This window comes from Coenobita brevimanus, chromosome 19 (assembly GCF_032717465.1).
Source record: "Coenobita brevimanus isolate Jiangsu-jjx chromosome 19, ASM3271746v2, whole genome shotgun sequence".
Classification (NCBI taxonomy): Eukaryota; Metazoa; Arthropoda; class Malacostraca; order Decapoda; family Coenobitidae; genus Coenobita; species Coenobita brevimanus.
The window spans coordinates 19,945,400-19,951,812 of NC_136972.1; the positions used below are offsets into that span (position 1 = coordinate 19,945,400).

General features: G+C 40.2%; 1 pseudogene; it reads right to left on the bottom strand.

Annotated features, from left to right (window-relative positions):
* Nucleotides 1–2,237: 2,237 nt before the first annotated feature.
* On the bottom strand, nt 2,238–2,356 carry LOC145391781 (5S ribosomal RNA; annotated as a pseudogene).
* Between the last annotated feature and the right edge of the window lie 4,057 nt (nt 2,357–6,413).

The following is a 6,413-nucleotide window of genomic DNA, read 5'->3' on the forward strand; positions in this document are numbered from 1 at the left end:
ATTGGTCTTCGTGCTTTGTGTTTTGTCACAAAGACAAACTGGCTCAAAGAATTTCTCAAAATATCAAAGTTGCTCACGCTAAAGTAAGTCCAAGTGTGATCAGTGATTATTTCAGTAGCCTTAAAAAGACTCTGCAAGATGTTCCTCCTAGTAATATTATTAATTACTATGAGACAAACCTCGCAGATGACCCAGGAAGCAAGAAAATCATAGTTCGCCGTGAAGCAAGATATCCGGAAAGGGTGATGAATCACTCTAAATCTAACATCTCCATCGTGTTTTCCTGCACAGCATCGGGGAAATTGCTTGCACCATATGTAGTGTACGAAGGAAAAAACTTGTATGACACATGGACAGGTGGCCCATCACATGTGCGATACAACCGAACTGACAGTGACTGCTTTGATAGCAGCATGTTTGAAGACTGGTTCTTCAAAGTTGCCCTCCCATATGCAAAACATCAGGAAGGCAAAATAGTTATCATTGGTGATAATCTTGGCAGCCATGTGTCTCTATCTGTTGTGACAGATTGTGAAGAAAATAACACTGCCTTTGTCTTACTGCCTCCTAATTCAACCCATCTCACCCAACCCTTGGATGTTGCTGTCTTCAGATCACTGAAAACTCACTGGCAAAATATTCTCACTGAATTCAAAACCTCAGGTATTGGAAGGAGATGTGTATCCCTTCTGAAAGCAGAATTTCCCAAGCTTCTAGGACAACTGCTCATTAAGTTAAATGAGAACATAATGAAGAACATATCCAATGGCTTTCGCAAGTGTGGGATAGTGCCATTTAATCCACAGGAGGTACTATCTCGTCTACCACAACCTATTGGTACGAGTACTGATACAAATGCCACAACAGATACTTCACATCAAGACTCAACCTCTAGTCATTCAGCAACCTCAAACTGTACAGAATGTCAAAGAGGTGACTTTGCTGCAGAGTTCTGTGCTTCATTAGTCTCTGTTCTTTCAGAATTGAGGTATGGACAGAAAGAATCACGTCTCCGGAAGAGGAAGTTAAATGTTCCTGCAGGCAAGAGTGTGAAAGCTAAGCGATTAAGGCAACAGACAAATACTGAAACCACAAGTAGTACAGATTCTGATGTTTGCACAGCAAAGACACATGAGAATAGTTCTGGTAGCATTGTAGATTTAGAGGCAAGACCTTCAACATTACGTGGAACTTGTCCAGAGTCACTCATTTCACCAGGGTCTGTTACACACCTGACAATAGATAACATGATAAATGAAGCAGAGATCCCTGTTATAGATGTAAGAGGAGATGAATTGATAATGTGTGCAGTGAGTCCACCAGAAGAGGATTCAGCTGAGGTAAGGCCAAGAGAAGACACAGAGTCAAGAGAACAGGTACAAGCTGAAGAAACAGTAGCAGCTGGAACGGCAGGAGCAAGTACTGGTGAAACAGCAGAGACAGATGTGCAATGTACTCCAAAGCTACATGAATAGGTAATTGTTCAAATCTCAGATGAGAAAAGAGAGAGGAAGAAATATTTTGTAGCTATAGTCATAGAAGTTGTGCCAACATTGAAAGTTCGGTTCTTAAAACATGTCAGAGGTACAAAAAATGTATCTGTCACTTCTAATGTTCCCGGTGATGAAATGCGTATCATAGATGAGTCTGATATTGTAATGTACTTACAGGAACCACTCATGGACAAACGAGAACGAATGATTTTTGACCCTGATGTTAATTCATGGCCACACTAAATCACCATGATCTACTGTAGAATGCAAGGTGTACAGTACGGTACGGTATACTTTTCATTTTTTTAGTCTGAGACAAAGATACAGAAATATTCTTTTCCTTTTTCTAGTTTGAGAAGAGATATTATTTAGTTTAGTTTAGTTACTTTAATCTGAGAAGAAATATTATTTAACTTCTGATATCTTTAAATATTTTGTCTAAAAGAAGTCTTTTTTTTTTTTTTTTTTTTTTCTTTGGCCAAATCATTATTCTACATTTTTTTCTCTCAAACTAAAGTTCCTGTTACATTTTCATGTGTTCTCTTTATATTCAATCTCACAGTAATGCCTTAAACTAGCAGACAGGCTTGTAATTCCAATAGTCTTGAAAGTGTCATCGTATGTCCATCCATCCATCCATTGCCAGACGCCATGTATCCCAAACGGGGTGGTCAAGGGCTTAGAGTTAATTGTTTTACAGGGAGGGGCACTAATCCTCCACCAACCCCACTTGACACGTAGGGATGCCAACAGCATCTGGTGTTCCCAGGCGGTCACCCATCCAAGTACTAACCAGACCCAACGTTGCTTAACTTCGCTGATCGGACGGGAAGCAGTGTACTCAACGTGGCGTCATCGTATGTAAGTTCAGAAAATGTCTATTTTTTTAAGTCATTCACAAAAATTCCCCTGCACTGTTGGGTGATGATTATCACAGAAACTAGATTTTGCTGTATAGCTTGATGCTTTTTCTTTAATATTATACTTAAAAGGAGGCCATCAGCTTGTAAAATTCTTATTAATACTGTCAGTGAATCTTTTCTTTGAAAACACCAACATCTATCTATCTATCTATTGCCAGACACCATAATCCCAAAAAGGGTGGCCATTTGACACTGAGTTAGTTGTTTTACAGGGAAGGGCACCAACCCTCCACCAACCCACTTGTTGACATGTAGGGAGCACGTTTGGTTTGGTTATATGGTTACCACCCAGCACTGTAAATGGTTTCTTGGCTTACAGGAAACCATTTGGCTTGTCACTCAATGTAAAGCCACCTGTAAAGGAAAGAAAAGTAATAAGAAGTGACAGGAAAGATAGGAGAAATAGGAAGAGAGGAACAGATATATCAAAATATTCAAATCAGTTGCTTTGTATTTTTCTGTAAATTTTGCAGCATATTTTAAAAAACTCCCAAGGTGTCCGAAGTCCCCCCAGACTTGTCCGGAAATGCAACCGAGCTACTGGAGGCCCGTTTCAGTGTATTTTAAAGGAATGTCCAACATCACCTCAGGGCTGTCCAAAGTCACCCAAAAGTGGGGTGACTTTGGACACCTATAAACTATTTTTTTTTCTAGAATAATGGAGATACTGAGGTTTTTGTGCTGATAGGTACTGAGAGGTTACTGTCTCACGCACATATGTAATACTTAACATATGCATTTTGTCTCACATATTTTGCAGCAGGTTGAAAAAACCCTCAAAATCGTCTGAAGTCACCCCAGTTTACGGTACAGTACTTTATCAATGCTCATTCTGATTCATTTGCATTTGTATCTCAAGCAAAATGGCCAACTTTCTAAAGCATATGCAAATTAACAAATTTATAACTGCAATTGTACTACCCTACCTTACATATTCATACCCTATCCTTACCTAACCTAAACTAACCTACCATAACAAAACAGCTGCTACTACAGTATGCAGTCTACTGGAACATTTACACTCAAGTGTGCAGCCTACCAGGACATTTACACTATAACGTGCAGCTTATCAGGGCATTTCCACTACAGCATTGGGTCTACCGGAACATTTAAACTACAGTGTGCAGTCTACCGGGATATTTAATTACACAGTACTTAACCTAACCTAACCTAGGTTAGGTTAAGTAAGCATGGGTTCTACTGGGTCATTTATTTAGGTTAGGTTAGGTATGGTTATATTATTATAATAAACGTGTCCCTGTAAACCGCACCAAAAAGCATAAGTCATAACTTGGCCTTGCCTAATCAGACATATCCTTACTTAACCTAAAACACCCTTACATAATCTAACCTAAACAACAGTATTCACCAGACACAATGAAATGGAAAACCAAATTAATTATGGTACAATATCGTAGAGCATATGGAGGTTGGGGGAGTGGACTTTCTGACCACCACCTGGTGGTGGCGGTGAGAATCAACGTTCAAATGAAATGGAGGAATAGAAGACGGGAAGGACAAGAGGAAGTAGTTCATACAAGGATGGTGGAAAGGTTATAAGAGGATGGAAAAAAGGCAGAATATAAGAGGGAAGTGGAGTAGCGACTGGGTAAATATGGACTGGAGCAGAAGGGGGATGTGGAAGGTGTGTGCAAGATGTTCACAGAAGAAATCTATCCAGCATGTGAAGTGGTGTGTGGGGTGAAGAGATGATGAAAAGGGGTGCAAGGAACAGCATGGTGGAATGAAGAGGTGAGACAGGCTGTGGCACAAAAGAAGAAAGCATACAGTGAGTGGATGAGAAACAGGGGTGTGGAAGAAGTTAAGACAGGAGAGAGTTATACGGTACCTTATGCAGAGAGGTGAAAAGATTGTAAGAGACAGTGACAGGAAAGTGGATAAGGAATTTGGAAGGAATTTGAGTGGAAAGTGTTGGGAATGTAAGAAAATGTTCTGGAAAGAGGTAAAGAGAGTTAGACAGGGTGCCAAAGAAGTTAGTCGGGCAGTGAAAGATAAAAAAAGGTAGATTACTACTGGAGATGGGAGAAAAGTGGGCAGGTGGGGAGAACACTTTACAGAATTGTTGAACATTGAGAATGAAAGTAATGCAAGTATAAATGGCTGGGGAATCGCTGTGAGACAGAGGGATGTGAGAAGAGAGGAAGAAATCAGTATGATGGAAGTTTGGAAGCAATGAAGAAAGTCAAAATGGGGAAAGCCCCAGGAATTGATGGAGTGTGTGATGAAATGTTGACACATGGTGGAAAGTTAGTAATAGAGTGGATGTGGAAGATGAGCAGATTGGCCTGGGAGGAAGGTAGAGTCCCGGTGGATTGGAAGTCAGGTATAATTATTCCCCTGTACAAAGGAAAAGTGTAAAAAGAAGTGTGTGGTAATCATAGGGACATTTGTCTTCTTGGTGTAATAGGAAAAGTATATGGTAGGATGCTTATTGACAGAGTGAGGGAAATAACAGAGGAATAGGTTGGAGATGAAGAGGGAGGTTTTAGGAAGGGAAGAGGTTGTGTAGATCAGATAGGCCTATTCATTTTTATGTCTTTAGCGGAAAAGTTTCTAGAGAAGGGAAAGAAGTTGTATGTGGCCTTCATGGATTTGGAGAAAGCATATGACAGGGTAGATAGACAAGCATTGTGGAAAATATTAAAAATATATGGAGTAAATGGGAGGTTGTTGAATGCTGTCAAGAGTATGTATGAGGGTGTTAAGGCTGCAGAGCATGTAGACAGTGAACTGAGTGAATTTTTCTATTTGAAGGTTGGATTGAAACAGGGATGTGTCATGTCTCCATGGTTCAATCTGTATATGGATGGGGTTACAAAAGAGATACAAGGTAGGGCAGTGGATGCTGAAGCGGCCCTAATGAGAGAAGGCAGCATTTGGAAACTCTCTGTACTGTTGTTTCCAGATGATACTGTGTTGTTAAGTGAAGACCAAGGTGAGCTGCAAGGTTTGGTGGATGAGCCTGGGAGGGTGTGTGAGAAACAGAATCTAAAGGTGAATGTAGGGAAGTATAAAGGTATGACCTCTGAGAGAAATGAAATCAGTGAATGTACAAAGAGGTTGGATGAGAAGGAAATGGAAAATGTCAGTGCATTTAAGTACAGTACTTGGGTATTGTGGATGCAAGTCAAGAGTGAGAGCAGTGGAAATGAGTTATTTGAAAGAAGCATGTGGAGTCACATGGAGAGACTGACTGACAAATGAGGATGTGAAGGAGCATTGCGGTGAGGATGTGGAAGTGACAGGAAGCATTAGGAGAAACACACTGAGGTGGTTTGGCCATGTGTAGAGGATGGAGAACGAGAGACTGATGAGGAGAGTATATGTGAGTGAGGTGGAGGGGGGGAGAGGGAGGGGGACGACAAGGATGAGACTGAGGGATGGAGTGGAGAGGTATATGAGAGAGGGAAGCGTGAGCTGGGAGCAGGGCAGTGAAATGGTGGGGGATGGGAACATGGAGACAATTTTATTCAGGCAACCCCTTACAGGATTAAGGCATCTGGCAATAGATAGATAGATAGTATCGTAGATGTAATTAGTATCCTCCCTTAACCCCGGACATCGGGAAAACAATATGAGGGTAATAACAAGAGGGAAAAAATATCACCACAAAACAATCATTTACCATCATAAAAATAATCAGAAAAAATATGTGGTAAACATATGCTTAAATTTTAGCAGTAGAAGCACCTTAACAAATCAGTTCTTCTTCTACCTGACAGTCTGTTATATTTTTCTGATTATTTCTGGGGTGCTAAATAAACTTTCTGGTATTATTAGAGTTTGAGCCACAAACACTTGTGATATTTCATCCATTTTTTAGGTATTTTAGGCAATTCTAAGATACCTTTCTTCTAGGGCATTTTTCCCTCATATTATTTTTAATTTACTTTTGATGGTTAGGTTAGGTTATTTTCATGAGTAAAATATCAACAATTTCCAACGAAAATGCCATGAAAGTGTCTTGGAATTGTCT